This window comes from Loxodonta africana, chromosome 17 (assembly GCF_030014295.1).
Source record: "Loxodonta africana isolate mLoxAfr1 chromosome 17, mLoxAfr1.hap2, whole genome shotgun sequence".
Taxonomy (NCBI): domain Eukaryota; kingdom Metazoa; phylum Chordata; class Mammalia; order Proboscidea; family Elephantidae; genus Loxodonta; species Loxodonta africana.
The window spans coordinates 28,729,278-28,742,092 of NC_087358.1; positions in this window are offsets into that span (position 1 = coordinate 28,729,278).

Below are 12,815 nucleotides of genomic sequence, written 5' to 3' on the forward strand. Positions count from 1 at the left end.
TGATTCAACAGCACCTGAGAACAACAGATTAATGCTGTTCAAAATACAGACCAGGAACATTCACTCTATGATTGCCCAGTCTTTAGCGACTGCTTAGAGGAGTCCATATCCAGGACTGGTGGCACTCCGAACCATTGTCACCACTTCCAACCTGCCCTGGGAGCCTCCCGAATAGTCAGGGGTAGATTAACCAGTAAGCAAGGTATGAACAGGTTTACGTTAAGCAACGTACCCGTGGGCTTACTTGTCTTTACTTCTAATCTGTAGCGCACAATTTCACATAGAATTCGCCACATCTTTGATGTAGTGAAACAGGTGAAATTGTGTTCTACAGTTTAGTTAGTAAGCACCTAGTAAGCCCATGAATACCTTGCTTATTGAGTAATCGGTCCCTGCAAATAGTTACACAAGTACTTCTGAAGGTTGAGCTGGTGGTGCTACCAAGCATCAGGTGTCAGGAGATTTTCTACATGTCTGGGATTTATACCAGTGGAATTCAAACCTGCCCATACTTACCAATAAATGTTGTGGTCAGCATCAAAACTCTTAACCACATGATTTGTCGACACTTACTTACATTGCAATCCTTAATGTGGTTGGTTATCTGTTTTATTCATCTACTGCAGACTGACTGGAGGAACTAGAGCTATAACGTTGAGAGACAGATCGGGGAAAGCAGGTTAGAGACAAGATAGAGAAGCCATACTGCTATGCATGAGGCAAAAAACGGAGAAGGCCAGAACTGTATTAACATATAGTAGAGAAATGCATTTTTTTTTTTTTTTTAATGCTACTAGCTAATCAAGACAAGTGTCTTTCAATTATATCATGTAGAAGGCAGGAACTAATGAATATATTTTAGAAAAATTTCCATTATAAAGGGTAAAACATGAAGAAGAAAAAAAGAATTGTTTAAACAGGTAAAAAAAGAGCACTCCTTTTCATGGAAGCTCCATAGACACATCGAAACTCCCTGAGGGACCAAATTACTGGGCTGAGGGCTGTGGGGATCATGGTCTCAGAGAACATCTAATTCAACTGGCATAACAGGGTTTATAAAGAAAATGTTCTACATTTTATTTTGGTGAGTAGCGTCTGGGGTCTTAAAAGCTTGTGAGTGATCATCTAAGATACTCCACTGGTCTCACCTCGTCAGGAGCAAGGGAGAGTGAAGAAAACCAAAGACACAAAGAAAAGATTAGTCCAAAGGACTAATGGACCAAACTACTACAGCCTCAACCAGACTGAATCCAGCACAACTAGATGGTATCTGGCTACCATCAATGACTGCTCTGACAGGAATCACAACAGAGGGTCCTGAACAGAGCTGGAGAAAAATGTAAAACAAAATTCTTACTCACAAAAAAAGACCAGACTTATGGACCTAACAGAGACTGGAGAAACCCAGAGAGTATGGCCTCTGGACACCCTTTTAGCTCAGTAATGAAGTCACCCCTGAGGCTCGTCCTTCAGCCAAAGATTAGAGAGACCCATAAAACAAAAAGAGACTAAAGGGACACACCAGCCCATGGGCAAGGACTAGAAGACAGGAGGGTTTCACAAAAGCTGGTAAAAGGGAACCCAAACTCGAGAAGAGAGACTGATAACATGTCGTGGAGTTGGTAACCAATGTCACAGAACAGTATGTGTACTGTTTAATGAGAAGCTAGTTTGTTCCATAACCAAAAACCAAACCCAGTGCCGTCGAGTCGATTCCAACTCATAGCGACCCTATAGGACAGAGTAGAACTGCCCCATAGAGTTTCCAAGGAGTGCATGGAGGATTCGAACTGCCGACCTTCTGGTTAGCAGCCGTAGCACCTAGCCACTACTCCACCAGGGTTTCCTTTTTCCGTAAAACTTCATCTAAATACAATAATAAGAAAAAAAAGTTGCAAAGGAGTACAAAAAAAAAAAAATTCCTATAGATACAATCTATTTTCACAGATCAAATAATTAATTTAATCTAATAAATTCATTTTGAAAATTAGAAAAAAAAAAGGAACACTCCTTCATCCTGGAATGCAGAATAAGCTTGCGACATTTATAACAAGTGCCATCACTTTATATGTTAATGCCTTCATTAGAATATGCTTCCGTGGAGGAAAGCAGCTTTCTTATTAATCATGATGACCTTTCACCATCCTACCCCAAACTAAAAACAAAATAAATCCATAAGGATGTCTTCCTCTTGTTTGTATTTCGTTCTGAGTGCTTGCTTTTCTTCCCTACACTTCCTCCCATTTAGCAACTCAGAGTCTTTCCTACCTGGATAATAACAGTAAATTAGAAAATGTGTTTTCAAAATGTACTTGGAGAAAACAGCTGTCAGTTTATGTTATAAATATTTATTGATTATCTACTCTTAGTCAAGCAATTAGACATACAATGAATGTGATCCAGACAAGTAAAAATTCTTGTACTCACAAAGTTTTATAATCTAGTGGGGAAAGATGAAAGCAGACATAGCCTCTTTTTAAGTTTCCTGTAGAATCTTATTCATCGGTGAGACTCATCATGTCCTATTACGTAACATCTGGTATTTCAAGACCTGTTCCCAAAAGTGCCTTTTTCCATGTCAGAGCTCTCATCATTGTCTCTAGGTCACACGTCAGAGCAGCAGCAGTGAGAGGGCTGTGATGTGGTTCATTTCCAAAGTCTCATAGGAAAAGCAAAACAGCTTTTTTGTTCCAACGTCATACAGAATGTACCTCTCTGAAGTTTTCTTCCCACCAGAAAAAACCAGTTGCTGAGTTGATTCTGACTCATGGTGACCCCATGTGAGTCAGAGTAGAACTGTGTTCCATAGGGTTTTTGAGGCTGTGACATTTCAGAAGTAGATCACAAGGCCTTTTCCCTGAGGCACCCCTGTGTGGGTTTGAACTGCCTCCCTTTGGGTTAGCAGTTGAGTGCTGAATTTTTTGCATCACCCAGGAAGCTGAAAGTTTCCCTAGGCTCCCTCCCCTTTTCTCCACTGAGCCAAATTTAAACTCTTCATTTTCATAGTCTCTATGATATTTTATTTTTATGATATTTTATTTAGAGTTCTAATATATTCATATTACATTCATACAGTTTATGTTATAAATATTTATTGATTATCTACTCTGAGTCAAGCAATTAGACATACAATGAACGTGACCCAGACAGGTAAAAATTCTTGTACTCACAAAGTTTTATAATCTAGTGGGAGAACCAGACAATTCACAGACATTATAGCATAGTGAGAAATATGCTATGAAAGAGTAAGCATAGAGAGTAATAGCAGCCATAGGGAAGACCTAGGAGAGGAAGAAATCAGAGAAGACTTCTTTGAGGAGATGGGTTCTAAGGTGAAACCTTGTGGATGACTAGGAAATTGTCGAGTGACTGGGTTAAGATGTGGAAGCCAGAGGTCAGCACCGAGTAGAAGAAGGAAGAATTTTAGGTGAGGCGAGAACCAAGTTCAAGGTCTGGAAGGAAAGCATGGAGAACTGTGTAATGAAAATGTCTCATTCTGCCTGGAGGTAGAGATTGAGGTGGAACTGCTAGAAGAAAGGAGGCTGGAAAGAAAAGCAAAGGCCAGAGTATGGTTTACAATACTAGGGGGTTTGGACTTTATCACTGAAGGTTTTAGGCAGAGAGTGATAGGATTTGAATTATATTTTAGAAACATCGCTTTATCTGTAATAGTACAATCAAAACAAGGGAATATTCTGAAGTCAGAGTGTTTGGGGGCTGCTGAAGTTGTTGAGGCCATTTTGATAGTGGCCTGAATTGGGATTGTGGGAAACTGAATAGAGAAATGGATGCTTCCCAGAAGTATTTAGGAGATAGCATCATTAACAAAAGATGATCAACTCTGTGCTGGACAACTGAGTGGGTTGTTGAATGCCATTAACTAAACGAAGGGCACAGAAGGAGAAGAATATCAGAGGGAGATGAAAAAAATGAGTTGAGATTAGGCATATCAGGTTTTAGGTATGGAATATCCACGTGGAAATGTCCAGTTTTTAAAAAATGGATATGCATATCAAGAGTTCAAAAGAAACATCTAGGATTGGGACCAGACTATATACTCTTGCTTATCTCCCTTCTGCAACTAAGGAAGGTCATGGCCATGTAAGCCCAACATCCTTTCTAACCAAGAAAGATATCTTCTCAGAATTCTTGCTAACATTCTAAGGCCAGTGATTCTCCAGCTGTGATCTGAAGACTCCTTGGATTCCTTGAGACCCTTCTAGGGAATCTTCAATGTCAAAATTATTTTCACAAGAATAAAAAGACATTTTTTTATATTTTCACTGTGTTGACATTGCTCTGAAAGGAAAAATTCTGGCATCTTACCACAAATCAAGACAGTGGTACCAAACTCTACCGCAGTCATGGAATTGTTGACCTCCATGCACTCACGGGGGAGAAATGAGAAGCCAGTTTTACTTAAGAATGTACTTGATGAAGCAGTAAAATTATTAATTTTATTAAATCTTGTCCTTCAAGTACATGTCTTTTAAAAATTCCCTGTGGTGAATAGCATTTCTACAGCCTACCACAGTATATAATGGTCTCAAGGAAAAGCACTGATGCAATTGTTTGTTTTGGGAGTTAAACTCACGTCTTTCAAATAAAAGGGTGGTGTTCCATGAGAAAAGGAGCACCGCTGCTTTTATTTGAAAGAACAAGTGACAAGCAAACTATGGGTATTCAGACTTGGGGATTTGACAGAATTTTTCTTTAAAGTGAACCAAGTAAGTCTGGCCCTTGAAAGAACAATAGACAGTGTTTGTAGCTAGTGACCAAACTGAAGCTTTCAATTGAAAATGAGAATTTTGGAAAACTTGTATCTATAACCATGAACTAAATAACTTCATAATACATAAAGATTTTCTGGTGAGATAGTGGCATTAACAAATGGGATTTTTAAAATATTATGTAATGAAAGGTACCAACACTTGGCAGATCTTTAAGACTGACTAAAAAATGATGCTACAAAATCATGCACGGGTAAAAGATCCATTCTAAGAGAGAGATGGTGTGACACATTTAACATAGCAGAGAGCATGAAGTTCATTGCCATGGCTTCAGATTCCACAGTGCACCTAACCTTTAACAAGCTACCATTTGTTGAATTTTAGTATGGTATCAAAGAGGAATGGAGCCCTGGTGGCATAACGGTTAAGAGCTATAGCTGCTAACCAAAAGGTCAGCAGTTCGAAACCAGCCGCTCCTTGGAAAATCTATGAGGCAGTTCTACTCTATCCTACAGGGCTGTTATGAGTTGGAATTGACCCAATGGCAAGGGATTTTTTTTTTTACTGTCCAAAAATGCTATTAAAATACTCTTTTTTTCTAGTATATATCTTTGTGAGACCAGATTTTCTTTTCTATTTTAGCCAAAACAACATGTTTCAACACATAGACTGCAGAAGCCAATATGAGAATTCAGTCTTCTTTATTATACAGATATTAAAGGGATTTTTAAAAATGTAAAACAATGTCACTCTTCTCACTAAATGTTTTGGAAAATTTCATTTGAAAAATATAGTTATTTTATAAAATATACAATTTATATTATTATATAATGGGTTTTGTTGTTATTTTATATAAATGAATATGTAAATTATTTCTCAGTTTTAATTTCTAATACAGAAAATATAGCAGATATAACCCATGCCAAAAAAGCTCTTTGGAGTCCTCAATAATTTTTCATAGTTTGAAAGAGCCCTAAGACCTAAAAATTGGAGAACTGCTCTTATTGGTGAGCCAATAAAAAGTTTTTATTTAAGTTTAATAAGAAGATGAAAGTGGTATTCAACAACTATCCCCCTTACATTTATATAATACCACATCATTTAAAAGGGTTTTCACATTCATGAAATCATTTGAGCTAGGCAGGTTGGGAAACTGAGAGCCAGAGAAATCAAGTGGCTTAAAAAGATAACACTGCTAGTATGTGTTAGAGCTAAAACTACTTCTGACCCTTCAAAGCCCCTTTCTAGATCTATTTACTCTGCTTTAGATAGACATATTTTCAGGACTCATGGGTGCTCAAAGTCCTCACGATTCAACTCCTTGTATTTCCGATTTCTTACATTTGTTGTGCTTACTTTGGCTGACATGTCTTGACTTTACCAACACCAGTGGGAACCATTACCCCTTAAAGACTGTAAGATACAGACACATATCATAAATCAAACTATCTTTTATTCCTAATACTCTTCTTAAAAAAAAAAAAATGAATAGTATTCTTTATGCAAACAAACAGATCAGAAGTCTTTTTATATTCCTTCTGGAAAACAAAAGGATCCATACTTCCTACAGCAGCCTTGTTAATAAATAGATGGAGCTGGCCTCCAGAGAGAAACTTTGTCAGAGACTCAGTGCTTCTGAATAAATTCCTCCTGGCGACCTACCACGTTCCTTCTTCTGAGTCTCCAGCCTGGAAGGGATCACTGATTGCTACTAGTGGCTATGTTTCCCACTCGTAAACCCCTTCAACTGAGGCCACACTGATTACACAGTATTCCTAGACTCCTACCTTCTTGCTTGGGTTTAATTTAGCAATAATTTGGAGTGATACGATTCTGTGGGAAATTGTTATAGTTTTTCTTTATTTGCTGCAAATAAAGTTCAAACACAGTATTAACAAACTATTTTCTTTCACACTATCCTTCATTTTGCTCGAGCATCCCAATTTGTTTTTATTGTCCCCTGGCAAAGTGATTGTACTGTTTCTAATAGTGCTTCTCGATATGGTTTCTGTGATTATTCTGATAACCCTTCAGTATCATTCTTGGATTTATAGTGACCCCACATCTTCTGTACTTCCATAATACTTTGTATCTCGCTCTATTAAAGCTTTTCATCCTGTACGTTATTATTTGTTTAAGCATATACTGTTAACTCAGCATAAAGATTGTCTTATTTTTATGTGCCTCTTATATAGCATCTAGCTCTGTGCCAAGCATACTAGAGACATGTGAAAATTATTCAGTGAACCAAAGTCCATGAGGGAAGGAATGAAAACATTGCTCAACCATTATGATTCACCTGCAGCATCTTTAGATCAGTATCGTTCAAAGTTCTCAACATACCCATATGTAAAGGTCTGGATGGAAATACCTTAGATTAAAAGACTTAGCTAATTTACAGTAACATAAAATATCTAGGAATAAATCTAATGAAAGATGTGCAAGACCCCTACAATGAAAGCTACAAAATTACTCAAAGTAGTAAAAAAAGATTTTAACAAATAATGAGATGTGCCATGTTCCTTATACTGGTAGACTCAAAATCACTAACATATAAATTCTTCCTAAACTGGTCTATAAATTTAATGTAATTCCAACCAAAATTTCAGCAAGCATGTTATGGAAATTGACAAGTTAATTCTAAAATGTGTTTGAAAATTCAAAGGGTTAAGAATAGGCCTTGAAAAAGATTACTACAAGAAATCAGCCTTCTGGTGTTTAAGACGGTGTGATATTAGCTCAAGGATAAACATATAGACTAGTGAAAAAGAAGAGAGCATTCAGAAACTGACACATAAATAGGGTTGTTACCTGATTTATGACAAAGATAGCACCGCAGTGGAGTGAAGAAAGATGGACTTTTTTTAATGAACAGTTTGGAGTCCATTTGGAAAAAGATGAATCATGACTCCTTCTCCAACCTCATGCAATGCACGAAAATCATTTCTAGAGGTATAGGAGATTTAAATGTGAAAGTAAAATAACAAAGCTGTTAAAAGAAAATATTGAATATCTTCATGACCTTAGGCTAACCAAAAATTACTTAAATAAGACAGAAATTCACTAGCCATAAGGGAAAAAAAGCTATAAATTGAACTTTCCCATTAAAATTAACAACTTATATTTATCAAGAAATCATCAAGGACTGAAAGGTAATCCATAGAGTGAGAGAAACTATTTGCTGGACATATATTCAACAAGGAAGTAATTTCAAAATACATACAAACATATCAATAAGAAAAAAGGCAGACGATGGAATAGAAAAATACTCAAAAATCTTGAGCAAACAATTCACAAAGGATACTCGAGTAGCTAATAAGTATACGAAAGATAGTCAACTTCAATAGTTGGGAATGCAAATCATTTCAACCAATTTGGGAAACTGTCGGTATCTACAATAGGAGCCCTGGTGGCACCGTGGTTAAGTGCCCAGCTGCTAACTAAAAGGTTGGCAGTTCAAACACCCAGTGGCTCTATTGGGGAAAGATCTGCCAATCTGATTCTTTAAAGATTACCAAAACAAACCCATTGCCATCGACTCATAGTGCCTCTATAGGAGATAGTAGACCTGCCCCCATAGGGTTTCCAAGGAGTAGCAGGTGGATTAGAATTGCTGACCTTTTGGTTAGCAGTTGGGCTCTTAAACATTGCGCCACCAGTGCCCCATTACATCCAAGAAAACTCTACAGGGTAGTTCTACTCTGTCACACAGGGTTGCCGTGAATTGAAGTTGACTCAACGGCACCTAACAACAACAACAGTATGTACTAAACATGAAAGTGTTCACATATGATAACCCAGCATTTACTCCTAGGTATATAACCCACAGATATGCATTCTCATGTTCACAGAATGACATGTACACAAATGTGCTTAGCAACACTATTCTTAATACCTCAAACCTGGAAACAACCCAGAGGTCCATCGAGTGTAGATTATATAAGTTGTGGTAATTATACAATAATGAGCCCTGGTGGTGCGGTGGTTAAAGCATTCAGCTGCTAACTGAAAGGTGTGTGGTTCAAACCCACCAGCCACTCCATGGAAGATGCGGTAGTCAATTTCTGTAAAGATTTACAACCTTGGAAACCAGGGGCAGTTCTACTCTATCCTGTAGGGTTGCTGTGAGTCAGAATAGCCTGGACAGCAGTAGGTTTGGTTTCGGTATACAGCAGAATATAATAAGGCAGTGAAAACCAAAAGACTACGGCTATACACAGCAACATAATGAATCACACAAACATAACATTAAGCAAAAGGAACCAAATACAAAAGAGTACATGCTGAATGATTTTATTCATATAAAATCATGATGAATCATGTGATGACTCAGTCAAAATGAAATTTGTAGTGCTAGAAGGAGAATGGTTACCTTTGAGGGGGGAGCAGTGGCAGGAAGGCGATACAAGGGAGCTTTCTAAAGGCTAGTAGAATTCTAATTCTTAATCTGATGCTCATTACATGCTAATGTTTCTTTTTGTGAAAAGTCCTAAACTATGCCACTATATGTGTACTTTTTTATATCAATAAAAGTTTAATTATTAACAAAAAACTTTTCTCATTGCCATTTTTTTTAAAATAATTTTTATTGTGCTTTAAGTGATTTCACAAATCAAGTCAGTCTCTCACACAAAAACCCATATACACCTTGCTACACACTCCCAATTACTCTCCCCCTTTTAATGAGACAGTCTGCTCTCTCCCTCCACGCTCTCTTTTTGTGTCCTTTTTGCCAGTTTCTAACTCCCTCCACCCTCTCATCTCCCCTCCAGGCTGGAGATGCCAACATAGTCTCAAGTGTCCACCTGATCCAAGAAGCTCACTCCTCACCAGCATCCCTCTCCAACCCATTGTCCAGTCCAATCCATGTCTGAAGACTTGGCCTTGGGAATGGTTCCTGTCCCGGGCCAACAGAAGGTCCGGGGGCCATGACCACCAGGGTCCTTCCAGTCTCAGTCTGACCATTAAGTCTGGTCTTATGAGAATCTGGGGTCTGCATCCCACTGCTCTTCTGCTCCCTCAGTGGTTCTCTGTTATGTTCTCTGTCAGGGCAGTCATCGGTTGTAGCCGGGCACCACCTAGTTCTTCTGGTCTCAGGATGATGTAGTCTCTGGTTCATGTGGCCCTTTCTGTCTCTTGGGTTTGTAATCACTTTCTGTCCTTGGTGTTCTTCATCCTCCTTTGATCCAGGTGTGTTGAGACCAACTGATGCATCTTAGATGGCTGCTTGCTAGTGTTTAAGACCCCAGACGCCACTCTTCAAAGTGGGATGCAGAATGTTTTGTTGATAGATTTTATTATGCCAATTGACTTAGATGTCCCCTGAAACCATGGTCTCCAGACCCCTGCCCTTGCTACGCTGGCCTTCGAAGCATTCAGTTTATTCAGGGAACTTCTTTGCTTTTGGTTTAGTCCTATTGTGCTGACGTTCCCTGTACTGTGTGCTGTCTTTCCCTTCACCTAAAGTAGTTCTCATCTACTATCTAATTAGTGAATACCCCTCTCCCGCCCTCCCTCCCTCCCCCCTCTCGTAACCACAAAAAAATGTTTTCTTCTCAGTTTAAACTATTTCTCCAGTTCTTATAATAGCGGTCTTACACAATATTTGTCCTTTTGCAACTGACTAATTTCACTCAGCGTAATGCCTTCCAGGTTCCTCAATGTTGTGAAATGTTTCACAGATTCCTCACTGTTCTTTATTGATGCATAGTATTCCATTGTGTGAATATAACATAATTTATTTATCCATTCTTCCATTGATGGGCACCTTGGTTGATTCCACCTTTTTGCTATTGTAAACAGTGCTGCAATAAACATGGGCGTGCATATATCTGTTCGTGTAAAGGCTTTTATTTCTCTAGGATATATTCCAAGGAGTGGGATTGCTGGATTGTATGGTAGTTCTATTTCTAGCTTTTTAAGGAAGTGCCAAATTGATTTCCAAAGTGGTTGTACCATTTTACATTCCCACTAGCAGTGTAGAAGTGTTCCAATCCCTCCACAGCCTCTCCAACATTTATTATTTTGTGTTTTCTGGATTAATGCCAGCCTTGTTGCAGTGCGATAAAATCTCAATGTAGTTTTGATCTGCATTTCTCTAATGGCTAATGATCGTGAACATTTCCTCATATATCTGTTAGCTACCTGAATGTCTTCTTTAGTGAAGTGTCTATTCACATCTTTTGCCCATTTTTTTAAATTGGGTTATTTGTCTTTTTGCAGTTGAGTTTTTGCAGTACTATGCAGATTTTAGAGATCAGGTGCTGATCAGAAATGTCATAGCTAAAAACTTTTTCCCAGTCTGTAGGTAGTCTTTTTACTCTTTTGGTGAAGTCTTTGGATGAGCATAAGTGTTTGATTTTTAGGAGCTCCCAGTTATCTAGTTTTTCTTACACATTCTTTATAATGTTTTCTATACTGTTCATGCCATGTATTAGGGCTCCTAACATTGTCCCTATTTTTTCTTCCATGATCTTTATCATTTTAGATTTTATTTAGGTCTTTGATACATTTCAAGTTAGTTTTTGTTCATGGAGTGAGGTATGGGTCTTGTTTCATTTTTTTGCAGATGGATATCCAGTTATGCCAGCACCATTTGTTAAAAAGACTGTCTTTTCCCCATTTAACTGTTTTGGGGCCTTTGTCAATATCAACTGCTCACATGTGGATGGATTTATGTCTGGATTCTCAATTCTACTCCATTGGTCCATGTATCTGTTGTTGTACCAGTACCAGGCTGTTTTGACTACTGTGTCAGTATAATAGCTTCTAAAATCAGGTAGAGTAAGGCCTCCTACTTTGTTCTTCTCTTTCAGTAATGCCTTATTTATCCAGGGCCTCTTTCCCTTCCATATGAAATTGGTGATTTGTTTTTCCATCTCATTGAAGAATGTCATTGGAATTTGGATCAGAATTGCATTAAATGTATAGATGGCTTTTGGTAGAATAGACATCTTTATAATGTTAAGTCTTCCTATCCACGAGCAAGGTATGTTCTTCTACTTATGTAAGTCTCTTTTGGTTTTTGGCAGAAGTGTACCGTAGTTTTCTTAGTATAAGTCTTTTACATCTCTGCTAAGATTTATTCCTAAGTATTTTATCTTCTTGAGGGCTACTGTAAATGGCATTGATTTGGTGATTTCCTCTTAGATGTTCTTTTTGTTGGTGTAGAGGAATCCAACTGATTTTTGTATGTTTATCTTGTATCCCGATACTCTGCTGAACTCTTCTACTAGTTTCAGTAGTTTTCTGGAGGATTCCTTAGGGTTTTCTGTGTATGAGATCATGTCATCTGCAAATAGAGATACTATTACTTCTTCCTTGCCAATCTGGATGCCCTTTATTTCTTTATCTAGCCTAATTGCTCTGGCCAGGACTTCCAGCACAATGTTGAATAAGAGTGGTGATAAAGGGCATGCTTGTCTGGTTCCCTATCTCAGTGGGAATGTTTTCAGACTCTCTGCATTTAGGGTGATGTTGGCTGTTGGCTTTGTATAAATGCCCTTTATTATGTTGAGAAATTTTCCTTCTATTCCTATTTTACTGAGAGTTTTTATCATGAATGAGTATTGAACTTTGTCAAATGCCTTGTCTGCATCAATTGATAAAATGATGTGATTCTTGTCTTTTGTTTTATTTATGTGGTGGATTACGTTAACTGTGTTTCTAATGTTGAGCCATCCCTGCATACCTGGTATGAATCCCACTTGGTCATGGTGAATTATTTTTTTGATATGTTGTTGAATTCTCTTGGCTAGAATTTTGTTGAGGATTTTGGCATCTACATTCCTGAGTGATATAGTTCTATAATTTTCTTCTTTTGTGGTGTCTTTACCTGGTTTTGGTATCAGGGATATGGTCTCTTCACAGAATGAATTTTGTAGTATTCCATCCTTTTCTATGCTCTGAAATACCTTTAGTAGTAGTGGTGTTAACTCTTCTCTGAAAGTTTGGTAGAGCTCTTCAGTGAAGCCATCTGAGCCAGGGCTTTTTTTTGTTGGGAGTTTTTTGATTATCTTTTCAATCTCTTCTTTTGTTACGGGTCTATTTAGTTGTTCTACCTCTGTTTGTGTTAGTTTAGGTAGG